At 35.9% G+C, this 22,971-nt stretch overlaps 2 protein-coding genes across 5 annotated transcripts in view; one reads left to right on the plus strand and one right to left on the minus strand.

Moving 5' to 3' along the window:
* Positions 1 to 22,479, minus strand: part of COL10A1 (collagen type X alpha 1 chain) — a 95,650-nt gene extending 73,171 nt beyond the window's left edge. Inside the window, exon 1 of the mRNA XM_063666516.1 lies at positions 22,306 to 22,479. The gene's annotated coding sequence lies outside the window, so the exon portion shown is untranslated. The remainder of the gene's footprint in view (positions 1 to 22,305) is intronic.
* Positions 1 to 22,971, plus strand: part of NT5DC1 (5'-nucleotidase domain containing 1) — a 138,806-nt gene that overhangs the window by 91,399 nt on the left and 24,436 nt on the right. The window lies entirely within an intron of this gene.

The following is a 22,971-nucleotide window of genomic DNA, read 5'->3' on the forward strand; positions in this document are numbered from 1 at the left end:
AGAGAGTGGTAGTCTGTGTGACGTTTAAGAAATGGTGTGAGTTCAGAGTTAACTGTGTGATTTTGCCAGTTAATTAACCTCTATAAGTCTCTGTTTGCTCTTAAAATTGGGATAAGTTGTATTATGAGTGAGATAATATATGTGTTATGTTAAGCACTGTGCCTAATACATAGTGAGGAGCTCTCAATAAATATCAGCAGATAATATTACTAATGAAAATTATTTCCGTTTTGGGTATACTCAAATATTCTTTTAAGATGCAATTTCTACTTTAAAGGGTTATACATATTCCCCTCCATTATTTGAAAAAGAGAAAATTAGTACTAGAGTTTAACTATATGCAGATGAAAGACTTGAAATGGACATTTTGTGTTGCTCAAATTGGATTCTATGTTTCTGTCAAGTAGGTATTGTTTTTAAAAAGCAAAACTTCCTAAACCATTTTCTTTTGATGTAAAGTCAAAAATCAAATCTTAAAGTACATTAAGGAATGTTTACTTTGTATATTATAAAAAGTCAATATGAAGTTCAAAACTTTGTAACTGAATTTTAAGATTTTGCCTTATACCTGTATAGAGTGTAAAACTTCAACTAACCAGAATCTATCTGGTCTGAGTACTAATATTTTGTCTTTATTTCTGTGTGCACATTTCCTCTATTAGGAATTCCTCCTGGTATTAAGCTGAAACCTGCTTCTTTGGCCTCCTACTATTGGAAGGTGTGTCTTTTCTAGGCTCAACTTCCCCTGCTTCCTCATGTTGCATCTTCAACAGACCCCAGTTGTCCTGACTGGTCTCTGGTTGGCCTTGACCTTAAAGTCAAAAGCCAGGATTGTTGCTAAGAAGCTATTTGTATGAGATATACTTAGTTGGTCAGAGTATTGTTGGGATCACTTTTCCTTTTTATATGAATGCAGCATTATTAAAGCTGTACAGAATAGCTCCGTGCCTTACAGACTCTCGTGTATTACCTGAGAATATGCTTATGAACCTTTGGCCTTTCTTGACTATTCAGTTTATTATTAGCAACTCTTTGTGTAATGGCCTTTTAGTTTATTTGTGTTTTACTCTTAGTTCTGCCAGTTTTTCACTGTTTATTTTTTAAAATCTTGCCCCATAGTATCCAGTAATAAATAAGAAGTGGAGATATTGTGCTTTCCTTATAGGAGTGCTGTGATAACAAAACCTATAAATAAAAAACTAAGATGGTTTACTTTTAAACAAAAGGCAGGAAGAGCCCATGTGTTCGAAAGCTGTGGTGGAAGCAAAGAACACTGACCTTTGAAAAATGAAAACTTGATTTCAAATCTGGAACTTGCAACTTGCTTGCTGTGTGATCTTGGCTAAATCTCTGTTTCTCTAACTTTAAGTTACTTTGTGAAATGGAGAAGATATTTCCTACTTTATGGATTGAGAGAATAAAGTAATATATGCAAGCAGTGTTCCATAAACTGAAAGTCACTAATATACACAGAATATGTCTCATCTCTGTGCTAAGGTACAACATGAGCAAATGGTTGTCTTTGTGTAAGCATTTAAAAACGAGTATTTTCAAAGTTTGCTTTAATTTTAACTCTGCTTTAATAAACCTTGAATCTTTCATCTTTATTGTTGGACTTAAACATATAATTATACTGTTAAAAAAAAAAAAAAAAAAAAGAGGAGTTGGGCCAGGCACATTGGCTCACGCCTATAATCCTAGCACTTTGGGAGGCCAAAACAGGCAGATCACTTGAGCCCAGTTGTTCGAAACCAGCCTGGGCAGCATGGCAAAAAATACAGAAATTAGTCAGATGTGGTGGCATGTATCTGTGGTCCCAGCTACTAGGTTGGCTGAGGTGGGAGGATCACCTAAGCCCGGGATCCATGATCACCCCACTGTACTCCAGCCTGGACAACAGAGTGAAACCCTGTCTTAACAAAAAAAAGAAAAAAAAAATTTGGTCAACAATAAATAAAGCAAAAGCAATTAGGAACTCCAGGTAAAGTAAGAAATTGTAGAATGATGTCATGGTCCAATCAATGTACAAAAAATGTGACATGATTTTGAGCAATTATGAAAATTAAGAAAAGGAAATCTATTTGACTTTTATTCTAGTAACATGTTCTTTCAAATGACGGAGTTTATAAAAATGGAACTCTAAAAATAGAAATGTAATTCTAGCACATTACTTGTTTTCACAACAAGTAATATTTATATTCATAACAGAGTAAACACAGATTATTTACCTTTAATTTTTAGGAACAACTTAGAGACAAAGCCTAGAAAGGGTAGTTGACAATTTCGGGAAAAAAATGGCAGTCAGAGGCTAAGATATGGAAGGGGACTGGGAATTGGTGGGAAGGGGAGAATCACTAATAGCCTATTTTATGTTGTGGGGAGTTAAAAATTGATTGAACAGATAGAACCTGAAGTATATTGTTTAAAGTTAGCAGTGGCCAGTAAAAGAATAAAACTATAACAACTGTGAGGGAGGGGTAAGAATAATAAAGGATAATGTGAATTAAGTCTTTATTTCTTAATGGGAAGTCAGTAGATGTTGTTTATGGCTTATGAACTAAGAACTACAAGTATAATTGTATTATTTAGAGTTTCGAATGTAAATTATCAGAAGAGTTAGAAACAAATGACTAAAGGTAGTGGCTTTTGGGGACAATGCTGAAGTGGGGCAGGTATGGGGCTAGAACCTATTCTTTTCCGTTATAAGACACTCTATACTGTTGTAATATTTTTATGGTTTACATTATTAGTTTGATACAAGTATATTTTTCTAAGTACTGATAACCAAAAGTTATAGTTGGATACTGTGGCATATTTGCTCCCATCCCCAAATCTGGAAGATATACAGTGATTATTCAAACCTAAAGTTACCTCACCTTCCTGCCATCCATACTCTACCACTCTCTCTATATTCTGCTTTGACTTCTAGGTAGCATGAATTGTTTTTGCTTGCCAGCCTAGGATCAGCCTATGTGACATTATATTTTATGTCATTTCATTCTTATTTCTCTTGTTCACTGAAATGTCAATCTGGTTAATTTCTATAAAATAAAACATACTGAAGTTATAATATAGGCATATGATAGTAAGAGAAATAATGTATCTACTGCTTAGAAAATAACTTGCATTGTACCAATATTTTATATCATGATTTCACTATTAAAATTATGCAGAGGAGAATATTAATTGACTCAAACATTGGAAATTTTTTGGAAACACCATTTTCTGTATTTTTCTATAAAGTTTACCTTAACTTTTTTATTAAATTAACATTTTTTTTATTCAAGAGGTCATAGTAGTTTACCAGATTAGGTTGGTCATGGCCAAATTGTGACCAAATCATTACTAAAATATTCATTTTTAAGAATAGTTCAATACAGGGATTCCAATGATAATCCAAATATTCTGCTTTATATATGATCGTATTTGAAATGATTACTTTCATATCATTTATCTGCTCCCTCCCTCAAATGTACATAATCAGGGGTTAGAAAGATGGCTGGCTATCAGAACAGCTTTTAAATTTTTGGTTGGAAAAGGCACATCTTTAGAATATGGGAGACTCTCTTGTTAGCTAAATATAGTCATTAAGATTGAAGTGTAGGCAGATTTAGATCAACAATAGCAACTAGTAGCAATTAAGCAAATTTAATGTGCACAGAACAGATGGTGAGATTGTGGGTGGGGACTGAAGACCAAAGAGATACTATTTTCTAACACTAATTTTAGAAGAGACCAAAAAGCTATTTTAAGCCACAAGTTGGAAAGGGGGAAGGTGGAGTTGGAGAGAGATTCCTGCCTCTAACCATATTTGATAATGTGCATTTTGATCAGTTATTCATTCATTCTTCCATCCATCTGTCTAGTATTTGTTTGAGTACCTACTGTAATACTCATTGGTTGGTGTTGTCGGGATATTAAGGGGCTAAACTTGACATTCTGTTATCCCTGACATTGTGTTATTTCCTAACATCGTGCTATGCACAAGAGTGAGATTGTATCTCAAAAGGACAGTCGTCCTTTCCTTATTAATCATACTCCATAAGCATCTAACTTCCTTGATGACTTAAACCCTAAATCCCCCAGCAATGACCTTCAGGAATTCCATTTTTTAACTAATAGATTAGTTATATTTTCCATATCACATTTGTTATTTCCTAAAAGTACGTTTAAATCCTTAAATGTTTTTGAATTTTTGCATTGCTCTAACTACAGCAACAAAATATATGCAATGGGAAAGAGTTCGGTTAATCAAAATTTAAGCCAGTTTTACCTAATAGCATTTAAATCTTTTCTAAATTTTTCCCCAAACTATAAATCAACCATTATTAGTGATTAGTTTGATCTAGGGAGAAAAAAGTTTTCTCTTTGCCATTTGGTTTTTAATAGCACAAAGAAATTATATCAATTAGAAAAATACTCAAACTATTTGGATGTTATTTTATCAAATTATATATAGTACATAGAAAGTTGAGGTCAGGAGAACAGGAGGAGTAACTTCATTACACTAAACAAAATAGTGTTTCTTTCTGTCTGCTGTGACATTTTATGAGCATTTCACCAGCATTGCTGACTTTTTCTGGGTTGTGTTTTCTGCTTCTTAACTCTGCAGTGTTGGGAGTGCTGGCTCACTCTCTCCACCTTTTCCTCTTCTACTTGTGCAGCCTTGTGTATGCTGTTTTTAACACTCACATAGTGCTTACCATGAGCCAGGCACTGTTCTTCATTAGACAGGGAAAGCAGATACTTCCTTTTCCACCCGTTTTCTACTCTGGTGTTGGAGATATCCTCAAATAGGAATAGCCATGTTTTCTCCAGAGTTCTATCTAGTTGCATCTGACCAGCTCTTTTTCCTTTCATTTCTGGCAGACCTGGTATCTGAGGGCTCCTCACTCTTCTACAGCTGTGTGTGTCCATCAGAGCCATAGCCTCAGAGCCAGAGGGTCACGGGAAGCAGGATCTCCTGTCCACCACCACCTCCTTTCTCCATTTGTAGTGGGCCAGCTGCCCTCCTCACCTCTACCATCTTCTGCTCTCTACCTAGGGTCTGAAGAAGCATGAGTCTTCATGGGCATCTGGCCATGGATCTGCTTTGCCTGGTTAATGATGTTGATGTCACCTTTGTCCTGAACCACATACCACCCATAGTTTGTAGACACCTTTCCCTTTACTGGTGGCCAACTGAGACTTATAACTGAACTTTTTACAAAATCCGCAAAAAGTCCTTGATTATCTGCTAGGTCTCTGATTATCATCTTGTCTGATTTAAAATGCTAAGCAGAATTGAATCATTGGAAGATACTGGGAAGAATAACTCAACATTCTTGACCTTCACCACCTTTTACCTCTGCCACCCAAGTTTTAAGAACAAACAGCCAGGTACAGCAGTTAGTAATAATAATTTTAGTTGTTGCAGTGCAGATAGAAGACAGTATAATACAGTCATGAAGGCACCCAAGTGTCGGAGTTAGACTGTTAAGAGATTCAGATACCATCTCTACTTTTTGATTGTTTAGAATTGGCCAATTGACACAATTACTTTTAAGTTCCACATATGAAAATAAACTTGATAATGGTATTTATCTCATAGGATGTTATGCAGATTCAGTGAAATACTGTATAAAAAACTTAGCACAAGGACTGATGGATTGAAAGTGCTAGGTAAACATTTCTTCTTTACGTTTGCTACCATGAGAAGTGTTTACAGGTACCAGACATGCCAGTGCATTGACTACTTTATATACACATGTCTACTTCATTAGGTGCTCCACAAATAGCTTCACCCCAGATTGTGCTGCCACCAAAGCTCTCTGAATTTTGTCATAGAGGGCAGTGGCAATTTATGGCCCCAGGGCACCTAGCTTTGCTCAGAAAATGTCCTTCATCAGCTTGTTAGTGCCAAGAGTGAGCAAGCTTTTTCTAAATCTTCCAAGAGAGATCCTGGTAAATAAAAGGGTTCTTTCTCCTGTCAAAGTGCTGGGTGGTCACCACATCAACAAATAGGGATTCAGTCACTCACTTCCTCTCCAAATTGAGGTCACTGAGTAGTGAACAACAGTTTCTGGGTAACAGCCATCTACTTGGTAAGGTTCACCCATTCATTCAAAGCCACCTAACTATTCCACACAACTTGATCCTGAAACAGAAAACAGTCAACGTGGCCAGTAAATGATGGCTTATATGGAGATAGGCCTTTCCTTTTCAGGAACATTATATGTAACTGTGCTCTTGCCCTGCTTGACTCAAGCAGCTTGTTTAAAGAGCATGCCTTCGTCTATTTGTCCCATACATAAGAACTGCAGGTGGCTGGGTATAGTGACTCATGCTTATAATCCCAGCAGTTTGGGAGGCTGAGGCAGAAGGATCACTTGAGGCCAGGAGTTCAAGACTAGCCTGGACAACATACTGAGACCTCATCCCTAGAAAAAAAAATTTAAAAATAGCCAGATCTGGTGGTGTGCACCTGCAGTCCTACCTGCTTGGGAGGTTGAGGCAGGATTGCTTGAGCCCAGGAGTTCAAAGTTACCTATGAGCTATGATCACACCACTGCACTCCAGCCTGGGTGACGGGAAGATCCTATCTCTAAACAATATTTTTTAAAAAAAGGACCACAGGAGTCTCTTATCTGATTTGAAAGCCATGTTTCTTAACCGAAGTGGGGACTTTTTCTTCTGATAGGCTAACTCATGAGGTTACAGAATGAGACAGAGTCTTCCATGGTGATCCGTCATAGCCACCAATAGAAAAGTAATTCAGTTAGAATATAAACAGTGTAAATTAGATGAAGAATCTTCTACTATTTATTCCTTTAGCTACCTTAGCACTATTGTCATCTTGAACTGGGTAATTCTTTGTTGGAGGAGCTGTTCTGTGCATTATATAATGTTTAGCAAGATCCCTGGCCTCTAACCACTAGATGCTAGTAGCAGCACCCTCCACCCACCAGAAATCTTTCAGACATTGCCAAATGTCCCTGGGGGTGAGGGGAGCTAAATCACCCTCAGTCAAAAGCTGTAATGTATAAAAATATCTTTCCATGAAAGACAAAATCTCCAGTTGTTTCTTCTAGATAGACAAGAGAGTTTGTCAGTTACGCCTATTAGATTTTCCCTCCTGAAAGGACTATCTTCTGGAAGTGCCTTTTTCCTTTTCTTATAGGTTGTTAATCTGGTCTTTGATGCTGTATTCTCATCCAGAAGACATTAGATAGTCAAAGGACAGGGAACTACCATTAGAAGACTGAGTTTTATTCCAACACTGCTATTATTAGCCTTGGCACTGAGCACTTTAACTACTCTAAGCCTTAGTTTACCTATCTGTCATCAAGGTTGTGGAAAGAGAAATATGTATGTACAAAAGCATCTTTAAAAAACAAAGAAGTCACCTAGCACTCAGATCTTGGTTTCTAACACCATTCTCCAATATCAGAAGCCAGGGCTCCTTGGAGAAATCTCTGACTTTAGGCCTGGGGCAGGAAATATAGAGGATGACCTAGAGCATCTTGTAGTGCCAGAAGGTAAGTAAATGCTTTTAAAAAATTATAATGATGGAGGTATGTAAAAGGGACACAGGAATTAAAGGATAGAGCTCCCAATGGCTAATGCTGGAACAATTTGAGAACAAAAGAAATAAAGTAGTATGGAATTATAACCCAGAGTACAAAATAACCGTCAGTGAGTCTGATATAAATAAGTGATTAACAAGTAAATAAATGGGGAGAAGAGACTAATCTACCACACAAAAGATTCCAAAATAGTTTATGCACACATTTTACCTTCAAGAAGGTAGAGCATGAATTTTTACTCCTTAAGGGTAGCCTGTGCATTGTACTTCCTTACAAAGAGTACAGTATGGAAGGAGCGGAGAAAGAGTAACTTTTTAGTGGGGCAACCTGACAAATACTGTCCTGGCCAAATCATCCAGGTCAGCATCAACAGTGACCCTTAATAGTATATACCCTTAATATAACATGAGAATGGCACTTTATCTCCATGGTCTTCCACCCAACAACACATAACCCAGTTTAATGAAAAAAATGTCAGACAAATCCCAATTGAAAGACATTCTACAAAATATCTAACTAGTACTCCATAAAACTGTCAAAGTTACCAAAAACAGGGGAGGCCTGAAACTATGTCACAGTCAAGAGTAACCTAAGGAGACATAACCAGTAAACGTAATATGGTATCCTGGATGGGATCCTGGCACAGAAAAGAGACATTAGGTAAAAATTAAGGAAATCTAGACGAAGTGAGGACTTTAGTTAATAATAATGTATTGGTATTGCTTCACTAATTGTGACAAATGTACCATAATATTGAAAGATATTGATAGGGAAATTGAGTGTGAGGTGTATGGGAACTCTGGACTATCTTTGTAATTTTTCTGTCCATCTAAAACTATACTAAAATTAAAAATGTATTTTAAAAAGCATAGCTAAATAAAGGTAAGACACTATTATAAGTAATGGTTATTTTATCCAGAAGGATATTATCAAGCTCTGGTATATAATTCCCTTAGTTTTAAAAGTCTATTCATGGAGTCATTCCTCAACTTCTCTCTCTGGGTGATGTTTAATGTCCTTATGGATCGTACTTCATCTCTTCTCCCACTAGCTTGGAGCAGTTTCAGGTTCCCAACTAAAGAAGCTGAAGGATATCACATAACAGTTCTTCACCTTCTTGGCATAAATCCTGTGGCAGACCATGTTTACTTTTTCTTATGAGGAAATCCACATATGCTCCCCTCTTCTTCCCCCACCCACTCAGAAATACAGCTGCCTTATAACTTACCAGTGCTTTTTTCTAACCAAGGTCTGAAAGGTTCTCTGTTTAGTTTCTTTGTTCTCAAGGGGAATGGAAAAAAGCAGGAAGATACTATGGTAGCACCCCACAGCACCAACTTGCCCAGTAGGAGTGAAGTACTAACTTGCCCAATAGGAGTGAAGTACCAACTTGCCCAAGAGGTACTGCAACTAGATGTGTACAGAATAAGAAGGTGAGATGAGGGGATCCTTCAGAATGAGTCACCACATGTAAAATCTTGGAGGGACAATACATGAGCAGATAAAAAAGTTTAATATAGGTAACTACAATTAGTTACCTCTATGATACTCTTGCCTTTGTGGCTGTAGCCATTATAACTAACTGTATAATTGGAAGTCATTCCCACCACCTTTATTTCGGTGAACAGTATTGTTTATTCATTCTGGGCATATTTCACTGTATAAAGGTATGTATTTGAACATAGTTTGTTATAGAAATTGAATTTAGAATCACTCCAGTATATAGAGTAGTGTTCTGTAATCCGTTGGTGGAGAAGAATTGACCAATCAAATTTCCCTAATGAGACCAGTGACTTATGGGACTGTCTCGGTAATGCTTTTCAGTTCTGAGAACTTCAGTGAGGTGAGCATTTGCCAGAGTCAGGTTTACTGATGATATTAAAAGTATTGGTTAATATAAAGATAATAGTGCAAATAACATGTGCTTACTATTATTTAGGCTTGTTTGACATCCCGTCCCACCCATGAGGTCGCGAAGGTGATATATGGCCACTTCTGACATGTGAGGTCATGGGCAAAGACATGCAGCTGAAAGAAACACAGATGTACAGCCTAAGCCACTTGATTCTGGGCAGAGTATTTCCCCTTCTAGCCTGCACTGAAGCCTTGGCATGGTTTCATGATTATAATTATTGCCTCTACTTTTTTAAATGCTCTATTTCTGGACCAAATCATGTTTGCTTATTATTTGGATCCAAATGCCACACTGGTAGATTTATGCACCTACAGCTGATAATTTTAGGAACTGTGAACTAAAGTTAATTTACACCTGGAGCAGTGCTGACCAATAGAACTTCCTGGAGTGAAGAAATAGTCTATATCCAGGCTGTCCAATGTGGTAGCCACTAACCACATGTGGCTACTGAGCACTTGAAATGTGGCAGGGAGTTGCAGGAACTGACTTAAATTTTACTTAATTTAACTTGAAGTAGCCACCTGTGGCCCATACCTGCTAGAGCACCAGTCTAGACAGTGTAGGAATCCTCCATGTGATGCAGGCTCCCCTGCTACCTTAGCTCTGGGCCTTGCTTGCACACACTGGGCTATTCTTTTCGAGGAAACATTTCTGTAGTACCTTTTTTTCTTACGCTTAGCATGGTTGGAATACATAGATCAGTAGCAGAACAAAGTGCCTTCTCAATTTTGGCCCACTTAAATCTAAAGCTGTTAAGTTCTTAAACTCATCACTAAAAAATAAAATTCACTGAGTTTTGTTCACCATACTCTTTTTTAGGGGAAATGAGGAAACAATGATCCCATATGTTCTTGATTCCACCTTTAAGAGTTTGAACCTTTAGAAAATTATTATTGGGAATAGGTTTATTTCTTTAATTCTAAAAACAAAGGCTATTTTCTTTTACAGATGCAAATCTGTTAATTTGATGCCTGCAAAGTTCAGTGACACTTTAAGTTTAGATTGAGTGATATTTACAGAGTCATATGAAAATCCAGTCACATGATGTTTGTTAGGTTAAGAATGGCATTCTGAGATTATAGTCTAGGAAAGGGGGAACTGCAGTGTATAATTTCATGAATGCATTGCAGATAAACATTAAAATATTAAGACAATGACAGCTATTTTTTTTATTGTTGTTAACTTGAGCAAGTAAATTCAGAAGCTCTGTGGAAGGAATCAGAAAAAGTGACAGTTCTTAATTACCTCACATTTCCATAACTAGAAAATCTTAAGGAGTGAAGAAAGTACAAAGGCAACAAATATTACTAGGGGTAATGTAGTAATGCAAAAAGGGAGGGGAGGGGCTGTCTCATAAGAAACTTTTTCTTTTCCAAACATGGTTTTTCACTTCTTAATACAAGTGCTTTTTTAAATTTAATTTAATACACAAATTTTTTCCCATAGATTATGATATTAAAAAAACATTTTTATGGTAGGATACAAGAAATAGTGAAGTTAATGTAAAATGTCACTTAATGCAAATTTGAACAAATTACCAAGTGGTTGCTTTTCTATACTAAACAGTTTTACAGTGTTGTATTAGATTATCATTTAATGTGAGTCTTTCATTTCTGATTTAACACTTGTTTTTATTCTATTTCTTGGATTCATTTTCATGGTCATGAAACTATTATGTCAGTTCTTTATTATTACTTTACTATACATTGTTATTAAATGTAAACATATTTTTAGCTAGTAGAGCCCTGCAGTCCCCCAGAAGCTCTCTTCATGCTCCCTTCTAGCCAACATCCCTTTCCTGGAGAGACACCTAACACCATAGATTAATTTTGTCTCATTTTTTATTTTATATATGTAATTATGCAGTATGTATTTTCCTGCGTCTAGTGGCTCTTCCTCAACATTATGCTCCTATAATGTTTCCCTGTTACTGAATGTCACAGTAATTCATTAGTTTTCATTGCTGTACAATATGCCATTATATTAATATAACTACACCACATTTTATTTATTCATCCTACCCTTGGTAGATGTCGGTTAATTTAATTGGGGACTTTTACATATAATGCCTCATGAACATCAGTTACATGTGATTTTCATGCCTATTTACATGTTACCCTTAGATCTACACCTAGAATTAGAATTGCCACATTATAGGGTGTATTTGTGAGTTCAGTTTTAGTAGGAACTGCCAAATAATTTTTCAAAGTACTTGCACAGTGTGAGTTCCAGATACTTTATATTCTCAATATCCTCACCAGTACTTGATGTTGTCAGAAATATTTTTTGCCACTTGATATCTATAATTATCATAATTTACCTTTTAGAGAACACCGGTAGTTTTAGACCACAGATGCCCTGACACACACACACGGTGATCATCAAATATACCTATTCCCAGCTCTCCATAGACCCGCTGAAAAAAAACCCTCAAAGGTGGTGGCCTCTGACCCAGCTCACTTTGGGCAGTATAATTTGGAATTTGGTCCTGCAGTGAAACAGTTGGGTAAGGGAGAGGGCGATGCACTGCTGTGAGCCTGAAGGCTTTTGGTGGGGTAAGAAACACTTCAGGAGTTACTACCACTGAGTTTGTCAAGTGCTCTCAGAGTGTGTTTGTTGAATTTTTATAATAAAGTAACTTCATAAATAGCCCTCAATTTAGTCAGTTGAATACAACAAATTGCTTTTTGGTAATTACTTCATTCTCAGCCTTGAATGTAGAAATGTAAAAGGGATGAGAGGTAGTGACTAAGAAAGATTCAAAAAGATGCACTACCTAATTAGTAATCAGGGGAATGCAAGGTAAAACGGTGACATGTCCACTTTCACTTAGTATATTAGCAAAAATTAAGAATCTGACAGTATGACCTGATGAGAGTGTGGGGTAAGTGTACACACACATATGCTGCTAACAATGTTAAAAACTATTGTCGCCAACAATTCTGAAAGCAAACTCAGTGTAAATATTAAGATTAGAAACGCAGATATGCAATGAGCCAGTCGTTTAACATTTGTAAGTCCTAAGGAAGTACTCACATGTGTACATGGACTCAGATACAATGTTGTTTACTCCAGAATTTATAATGAAAAAAATCACCAAAGGACTGTTGTATTCATATGCTGGATTGCAGTGTTGTGGTTAAAAAGAATGAAGGGTTTCTAGAATGTAAGCTCTATGAGAGAAAAAACTTTGTCCATGTTTTCAACAAGTAGAACAATGAATAGTGTGTAGTAGGTGCTCAGTAATTATTTGTTATAATTACATGGCTAGATTTAAGTACATGGCTAGATTTTGAAGTCATTCCATTGGGTGAAGAAAGCAAATTGCACAAAATGTGTACTAGAAAATACATGTATATGTGTGTGTAAGTCCGTAACACCTTATTGGAAAGATACACACCAAAATGTGAACTACATATGTGTGTATGCAATTCCATAGGAATTTATCTGAAAAGTATACAGTGCAGAAGTGTCCAAGGAAATAATACATCCATGGGTTCTTAGTTTCTGTTTCCTGTTAGGCCAGTAAAACCCCTTCCTCATCCCTCTTTTCTGCTTATCATTACAGACAGAAACTAAAAACCATGTCTTCAGGCTGCTAAAAGCCTAAAACAAAACAAGATAGAACAACAACAAAATAAGCCGGGTTGGACAAGCCTGGTGTGACACTAAAATGACAACAATGATACTAGGGACCAGAAATTGAGAGTACTATCTAGAGAAGACTTCAGACTTTTTTTTTTTGTTTCAAAATTTAGAACATATATTTGGAAATTTGGAAGTGTTCACATATCTTACTTGAGTAATTACGAGATAATTTTAAAATAACATTTAACCTTAGAAAGATAATTTCCGTGTTATCTGGTAGGTTGGAACTTAGAGTCAGGAGCTTCTCCCTCTGGAGCCCCACAGTCTCTATACAGATATACAGAGCATCTGATCTTGCTAGACCTAGTCTTCCCAAAGGAAATTCCTTAAATGTGTGTGAAATAAATTGGGGGGAAAAAAGGCTGTTCAGATATTTTACACATTACTTTAAGAATAAACCAGCTGTTTGTGTAGTTTCAGTCTTTATTCTGATTTTGCGTTAAAAGGGTACATTTTAAATTTTTCACTAATTGTATTTACATATTTACAACAATGTAAAATGTCTTAATAAAGGGGATAAAACAATAAGATTAGTAGATATGACAGTAAAGAATGTGTAATGAAAAAATCAAAGAGACCAAGATTTTCATTCCATCCTGCTGTTTTCCTCATTACGTCATGAAGATAGGCAAGTCAGCCTCTCTAGGCCTCATTTTCATCTGCACAATGAGATTAGGTTTTGTGGTCCCCAAGGTTCTAGTAGCTACCCCAAGTTTCTCTGCTCAGTCCTTTGAGAATGGTCTAATAGACCACTGGACCATCTAGCCCGGTGTTTTTTCCTGGAAGTAACAAAAAGTAGAACCACCCTGCCTCCCGCTCAGTAGTACTTTTAGGGTTTTTTCATAGCATATGTTTCAAAATATGTTTTGAAGGTAAGTAGCATTTTGATAAGGGAAATCTTGCATTTTGGGCCCATGCAGGGCAATTCCATGATGCAGTGTGGCCCATAGCATTTCGTGGTTAATCAACTGCCTGTACTTAAGCCAGAGGAACTTGGTAAAGTAAAAATAGCTCTAACACAAAATTTTTACTATGCGTAAAGCATTGTGCTAAATGTTTCACGTATATCATTGCATATAATTCACACAATTACCTAATGGGGTGAGTGTTATGACTGTGATCATTTTATAGATAAGCCAACAGTCTCTGAATGACTAAAGCACTTACCCAAGGATATTGCACAACTAAGACTTGACTCAAGACTGTCTGATTTGGGTCCATACCACCCAGGAACACTGGAGACCATGTCCTGTAATATACTTTTATCTGTGTGTCTACTCTGGTACAGAACTTTGTCCTCTGAAGCTTTTCAGTAGAAATGGAATAGCAACTCTCCTTACATCAACAGCAACAGCTGTTTCTTAATGAAGTCACCTGCAAATTATGAATTTCTTTCTGCCATCTCTCCTACCCTGCTCCATAATGATTTAATTTGCTGGCATGAGACATTTAGATAAAGTTCCTTTTGATGTTTTAAATGGATTTTATATATGGAGGGCAAAACATTTTCTTTGCCATAGTTTTTAGATAAACTGTTAATTGGTCGAAGTCTAGTGCAGTTTCCTCTTTACTCACATTGTTCTTCATTGAATACACATAGGGCATTTAGTGTTTATTGCTAACATTTTCCAAATAATTGTGTGCAAAATATTTGTCTCATTTAAATTGGATTTTGAATGTTTTCTTCTTGTTTATTGAGTAATTCTAGAGTTTAAAGTTCTCTGGATTTATATTGACATCTTTCCTTTTAAAAATAAATAGTCTGATCACTTATGTCATATGCTTTCTTAATGAACTTTTTCCTAGGTCAAAAGAATGTAATTTTTTATTAGAAAATAGTTTCATTATTACAATATTGTTTTATTCAGATCCTCTGGGAGCTGATATCTCTGCATTAATAACTATACCTATTCCCTGCCTACAGCAGATTTCTTCTACTTTATTCTGAAAGATTGAAGGTATGCACTCAATAAATGGATCATATGTCTTAAGAAATCATAGGAAAAAATATTTCTGTCCCTGCATTTCCTTTTAAGATCAGTAGAGTCTATAGCTATAGAGGTAAATGTTTTCTTTTTTATTGTGGACTTAATGTATTCTAAAGAGAGAAAGCAAAAAAATCCTTTAAAATCTTTAATTAGATAGATGATAGATACATATGTACATATTATATAGGTAAAGACCAAGTTTATAACCTTATTTTTCAGATTTTTTTCATGCTAACCGGGTAAAGAGTTACTTAATTTTTGATTTAAAAAGTCTTTCATCTTTATGTTTGAAAAGTATATATGATTGTATTTTATTATGATTATATATTTGTTAATTCTAAAAAATACCCAAAATATATAAACTTGTTGCATTAGATTGGAAGCAGGGAGTGTGAAAGAGGCAAAAATAAGACCAAAGAAGAAAAAAGAGGAATTTAGATGGTTAAAAGCCCTGCTTAGAGTAGAATATTCTGGGAACCCAGCCATTACTCAACTGTGAACCCCTCGTGCCCAGGTTCCCACTGTATTTCTACCTGAGTCTCTGCCCACTCCTTGCAGAGGCTATAAAGAGCTGCCCCCAGGCTTTCTTTACTCTGTGCCTCATTACTGATCATTATGGAATGAGGACTGGGTTCCCATCACAGATTATTTTTGTTATTTATATTGATTTGGGAGCTGAGTTAAGCATAGTGTATACAACTGAAATGCTGTCTTGGCTTTCTGTTAGGATACCTACTATAGAAGAAAAACCAGGTTAGAAGAAACAGTGAAAGTTCTATTCCAGGTCTTTTGTTTGTTAAACAATTGAGCACTTCAGTCCTCAGTGTGGGGCAGATTTCCTTAAGACATTGATAGTTAATGACCCCTAATATCTAGCTTATGATTTCTTTGTACCTGTTATTTTTTCTGATCTCTTTGTGCCTCAAAGCTAGAGAGGTCAACTGTAACTTTTTTCAAAGGAATAAGCATTGCCACATTTCTGAGTCTGCTTTGCCCCGAGGCATCCCATTTTAGTTCTCCTAAATTTTTCCAGCTTCTCTCTTCTGAAGGAGGTGGAAGATTTCAAGTAAGGATAATGTCAGTGGGCTGACTTGTGTTGAAAACAAAACCCTCCCAAAATGGTTTTGTGCCTCACAAATACATTTTAAAACTGTTTGAAATGAAACCTACAGTGTATCTCTTTGAAGCTAGCCCCTAAAACCTGTCCCAGGTTTTACCTGGAGGCATCTTTATTTTGCTGTACCAAGGAAAACATTCATATTTCTTGCACAGTTAATTTGTAAGACTGTACTTAGGCAGTAGTGCCTTTATTCATTCATCTCAAGCTACAAGCTCTTTAGTTCTTTCTGATCATGTCATCATGTCATCATGTGCATTTTTGGGATCTTTCAACTTCCTTTGACATTCATGAGGAAAAATATTACCAGTGGTGGCTTTCAGTCCTAGGCTTGTAGTGTCTTTCTGTGACCCCTGCGATTGCTCTTTTAACAAGCAGACCAAGTGAGCCTGAAAACATCTTATTCAGAGACTAAAAATAAAGTGTGCTAAAATCATAAAAGCAATAGCAAAGGCACATATAGATAGGTTTTAAAGAGATGGCAGAGTAAAGAGACCCATCATCTGGCACATAGAATATACTAATAGAGAACCCAGGCCAGAGAATAATTGAAGGGCAGTTACATCATGGCTGGGGATCCACTGTAATTAAAAGATACATAAAGGTATTTATGTTGTCTTTCATTAGTTTGATCACAAATGATTTTGTAATATTCACTCTGCTCAGAGACTGCATAGCCTTTAAACAAAGTCTCTTAAATTGATGATTTTATTATTCTTTTGGTACTTTCTAATAATAGTGCGTTATATATAACTAATTGTATTTTTATTATGTTACTGTCCTGTAGTTATTAAATACTACATATCAAGATTCAGCAAACCTTTTCTTAAGGGGCCAGATAGTAAATATTATAGGCTTTGGGCACCAAGAGACAAAATCAAGGCTATTATGTTGATACTTATATTACCATTTTAAGGTGTAAGCACCTTTCTTAGCTTGTGGGCTGTGGTTTGCCAACCTCTGGTCTTTATGGTCACCTGGTAAGTCTTGCCTGGTAGCTTTTTCCCACACACACTTACTTCTGTATTTAGGAATCCTCTGGTACTTGCCTGATATGAGGAGTATAAACATGAATGTTAAGATGGTTCTTTTCTTAAAAGATCCCAGAGTCTCAGAAGAAAGAAAAATACATAAATATGCTTATTACAAGTGTTGATTATAGTGTAACATGATGAATGCCATCATTGATGTGCAGAGTAGGTATTGGGGAGGGCTGCTCATAGAAGGTAACCTTGTGACAAGCTCCAAGATTCACCAGGCGGCAGAGGGAAGGCAGAGTATTCCAGGAAGGGAGATAATATTTATGCCTTAATTTTAGACGTTTATTCGGGTTGTTTTTTCCCATCTCAGTGGAAGGTCTGAGTTTCCAGATAATAGCAGAGACAATATCAGTTCAGTGACTACAAAGAACTTCTACAGAAATTCTGAGGAAAAGCAGAATTGAATTTTATAATTATTATCCAATAATTATATAGCTAAACAGGCATACCATTTAAAGCATTTGATTTCTGCTTCTGAACGCAAGTTATTTTTCCTTAACAGATAATGGTCATCAAATAAGTTAGATCTCAAACATATAGATTTAGACACATAAATGATGAGGTTTAGTGGACTAGGATTCTTGAGGACTCTATTCCATACCCAAGTTTGTTACTAACTGTAATTTTGAGCAAAATATGTGGTGGCTACTTAATCATCTTTAATATGACAGGGTTGAAGGGTGTGATTTCTAATGCTCCTTTCAATTCTAGATATAATTAGAATGCATATTGATGGATACTTTTTTCCTCTGCAGAAATCTAATTTGGTGTTTCAATTTTCTTTTATGACTTTCGAGTTCAGTGCCATGCTTAAAAGACTTTCCACATTGCAAGATTTTAAGTAAATTTATGCGTAAGGTTCAAAAAGAAGCTAATTTGATTTGTCAAAATTTATCCAAATTCTGAACTCTCACTTATTAAAATTCTGGCCAACCTCAAACCCCTGAACTGTAATACTACATAATAATGTACCATGTGAAAAAAGAAAAAAAAAAAAAGAGTAAGGATTTGTGGTGACCCTGTAGTTACCACAGAGTCCCCAAATGCCTTGTAACTGGAGGGGCAGTATTGCACAAGCTCTGAAAGCAGACTGCCTGCATTCAAATTCCGATTCTGCCACATGGTAGCTGTGTGACTTTGGGCAAGTTCCTTAGCCTCTCTGTATCTCGGATTTTCAGTTGCAAAACGGGAATCATATAGGACCTGTTCATGGGGTCGTTATGAGGATTAAATCCATTAATAGTTATAAAGGTCTTGGAACTGTGTTTAGCAAAAATAAGCACTCAGATTATGTCAGTTATTATGAGGATAATTATTATAAATAATCTATTTTAAAATGTGGTATTAAGTTAAAACCATGGAAATGTTTTAAAATAAATGTTAATGCCATAGGAAATTCCTCAGATACAATGCTGAACAGAAACACAGGTAAAAAAACTATATATGGTATGCTTAAAATTCCCACAGAGTTAGATATGAACAGAAAATATACTGGCAAGAATCACATAGAAATATTAGTATGTTTGGCAGCTAGTCTACAAAGATAGCTCCCTAATGAATCATGCCTCCCAGAAGTCACACCTTTCTGTTTTCTTCTCCTTGAAAATGAGCTGGACCTCTATCATCAGTAAAATTCAGCAGAAGTGCTACTGTAAAATTCCTAAAACTAGGTCATGAGGAGCCTTGCAGCTTTTGCTTGTCTTAAAACACTTGCTCTGGGAGAAACCCACCAGATAGGCTCTAATTTTAATTCTTAATGTCTTCACCTATAAAATCTCATTAAATTACGGAGAAGAAAGCCAGGCACAGTGATGTGCGCCTATAGTCCCAGCTACTTGGGAAGCTGAGGCGGGAGGATCACTTGAGCCTATCCTAGGCAACACAGAGATATCCCATCTCTTAAAAAACAAAAAAAAAGTAGTGTGGGTAAAGTATCCATCTCATAGTGCTTGGCACAAAATTCCCAATAAGAATTCCCTTCCACCCCTTCTACTTACCTAGACACAACTCTTTCTGATCCCTTTGCAGAGAGCCTATCACTAGAGGTGAATCCTCCCGCCTCAGCTTCCCAAGTAGCTGTGACTATAGGCGCACATCACTGTGCCTGGCTTTCTTCTCCGTAATTTAATGAGATTTTATAGGTGAAGACATTAAGAATTAAAATTAAAATTTTTAAGTAAATTTCTCAAAAATCCTGATATTGTAAGTGGCAAACCTGGGAATCAAACTTAGGCCATTTGACTCCAAAGTGTGTGCTTTTTCTACTTTACATACAGAAGTATTGCTCTCAAGGCTGAGAAATGAAAGTGAATGTGAAATAGTACACTGAAAAACATAAAACAGTTCATCAGGTCTTTATTCTCACATATATCCTTCTTATAAAGGAAATAAAAATAAATTTTATTTTACTTAAGATTTTTACTTAAAATGTTTTTAAACACAGACACAGATTTGAGCATTTTTATTAGATAACGTTAAATATGCGTAATCTGGTTTTGCACTTCTAGCCGAAATAGTGAGGACCATGTTCTGCTAGGAGAAAAAAGACTTTCAAAAAGCTGTCTGGCTTTATAGGGGTATTCTACTGAAGTAATTCTCAAAGTGTGGTTCTTGGACTGTCAGTTGACCTGAGAAATTGTTAGAAATGCACATCTTCAGGCCCCACCCCAGACCTACTGAATCAGAAACTCTAGGAGTATTTTTGAAAGCATTCTGGATAATTCTAATTTACCTTCATTTTGAGACCCACTCTTCTACCGAAAGTCTGTTTTTGAAATATCATATTCAAAATGCAAAGACATTTTAGAGGAGGAGAAACACTGTGGAAATGGGTGTTCATTGTGGCTAAAGAGTTATCTGCATTGTGCACATGTACCCTAAAACTTAAAGTATAATTTAAAAAAAAAGAGTTATCTGGCTGGACATTACCATGGAGGCATAGACTCAAGCAACTCTAAGATTAAAATGGTCCTTTGAAGCTGCCTATTTCACAGGTTTGCAAATGTCTGATTGGCCAGGTGTATATCTCTGGGGCTCCACCAGAGGTCTCTAGGGTGGGGCATAGGAATTGTTAACATCATCGTTCTCTGGACACACTTTCTTGTGAAAAGTGTCATCCATAATAGAACCTAGTTATCAAGGTTTAGTCTGAGAATGATTAAAAGAGTGGAAATTATTGCTTTCCTGGTTCTGAACATAGTACTGATATTAATATAGCTCTACAGTCTAATCACCTAATTGGATAATACGGAGCACATGAAGATAAGATGCCTAGGGTTATAAAGGAGGACACATGCTTGTTACCCAGCTTTCTGGAGCACAAATATTTTTCCAGAAACGTGATATCAAAAGTACATAGTAGTAACTAAATAAATTGCAAAACATGGTCTCCAAACTTTTTATTTTACTTTGTCTATACTGTGGAGCCTAAGCTGACTGTAAGCTCTATATTTTGAAGTTGCTGACAAACAACAGCTCCTCCATTGATATGCCTGTATGGCTGAGCTTTCAACCTGGTAAGATTACATCTCTCCCTATGAAATTTTACCTCACTGAGTCACCTTGTCGACTTTAGAGCCTGTCCAGATGTTATTGTATGTGATTCTGTCATGAGATCCATCTGCTGACCCTCCCAGCGGTCAGCGTCCTCATTAAAGGATTTGTTATATTTTGAATAAAACCAGGTAGACCTTCAAAAACCTCTCTCCACATTTATGTTGTCTGTCCAGTAACCATGTCGGAAAGAGGAAACTAGGTTCTTTTAGAATGATTCATTCCGATATCATAGGAGAAAAAATAGGTTGTAAACTCTGATGCCAACAGGGGAGTTGACTAGGCCAAGTGTAGACAATATGGTGTGGTGGGATTGTGGGTAAACCATTAGAATACATATGTAATACTGTCCAAGGACATTAACATCCAAAAATTTTAAAATACTACCGCCCCAAAATCATATTTATAGACTGTATTCAGCCCAGAGTCACGCAGTTTGATGGCTTTGGAGAGATAAAGGAGTTTGTTTGGCTTGTCTATACTCATTTAAACTGTTCGAATAATTTTTCTTTCAAAGAATTCCATAATATACGCTTTTTCCAGGAATCCTCCTTTCAAAGGAGGAATGAAATCCATCATGCTGTATTCACAATACTTGACTAAATCTAGAATACCATGCTTAATTGGTATAGTGTAAGAGTAAACATTTTAAAGATCATCAACCACAATGACATTTAAGATAATTGGCAACAGTTATTATTTGTTGATTACCTAATATGTACAAGGCTGTATGTTAGGTAATAAAGATACTATAAAATTCAAAAGTCCCTGCCCTCTGAGAGCCTGTGATTTCCAATGAAGCAGGCAAAATACACAAAATAATAGTAAGAATTCTAGTTTTTATATTTTAGGGCACCAATTCTTAATCCTGGTAGCACATTAGGACTACCTGGGAAGCTTTAAAAAAAAAATACCAATGTTGTGGCCCTACCCCAAACCAATTAAATCAGAATTTTTGGAGTAGGGCCAGGATATGCAAATTAAATTACAGATCTGGAAATCAGATACTGTTAAAATGTAAATTTTATATATTGTTTTTCTCATATATTCTGTACTTCATTTCCCAGCTTTTATTTGAGAGACTTTCCAAGCATTATATTTAGCATATAGATTTTCACTTTACACAATCTGGATATTCTAGATTTCTTTATTTAATTATAAAGTATTAGATATAAACCATATATTTTGTTATATAAACAGCAAATCTGTTTTAATAAATTTTAATTTTATTTTTTGCCACCTATAAATAAACAAAATAAATTTCTCTCTTTTATCCTCCAACGAATATTTCAGTGTCTCTTAGCAAAGAAAAAAGTTTCTTGTTTAAAGAAAATTAATTATATTATCTCTACAGCAAGTACATTTAAACAGTTCATCGCTAGGCATTTTAGCTGTTCACTAGCGTGCTCTTATGTGACTTGTAAAGGTTGTAAATATTTAAATCTCTTCTAAATTATATTCTGCAATGGAAACCACAGACCTTATTTGGAGGCTGACCATGGAAGTGTTAGCATCCTGGCATCTCTAGTCCCCTCGGACAGCAGCTTTGAATATTCTGGCCAAAAATCATGCAAACAGTAGTGATACAGTTAACAAGAAAAAGCTTATTCAGTGATGATAGAAATAGTGATGTGGCACAATTGTCTGTTAAACTGAAAAAAACTATTTTTAATATTCAGGTTGTACTATATTTTTTTACCACGAGAGGTCCCTAAATCCTGTTTGGTGTATTCAGACCATTTGATGTGCATATCAGACTGTTGCAAGACTTTGGTATTATTTCTGTCACTCTACATTAACCAGTTTTTTTAACATAGGAGAGCTAAAGTTTTATTCCTTAGAATCAGCTTGTTAAAAGAATTTCCTTTAAATCTCATCTGGACCTAGAAAATACCAGCATCGAAGGATATAAGAGTGGTGGAAAAACCAGGAAAATAAGTTACATAAAGTGGCAGTGAAATAGAATTCCTTTAGAGGTTAAGTGAAAACACAGGCTTCTTTGTGAGTTAAGAACAAACAATACCACTCCTTTCCATCTTAGGTCTAAATTCCATTTTGTTCAATCAGTGTTAATTAGTATCATAATTAAACATGACTTTTTTCATAGGCTGCCTTAATCGTACATGAATAATATTATTTTTATCAC

The sequence above is a fragment of the Pongo pygmaeus genome, chromosome 5 (assembly GCF_028885625.2).
Source record: "Pongo pygmaeus isolate AG05252 chromosome 5, NHGRI_mPonPyg2-v2.0_pri, whole genome shotgun sequence".
NCBI classification, from domain to species: domain Eukaryota; kingdom Metazoa; phylum Chordata; class Mammalia; order Primates; family Hominidae; genus Pongo; species Pongo pygmaeus.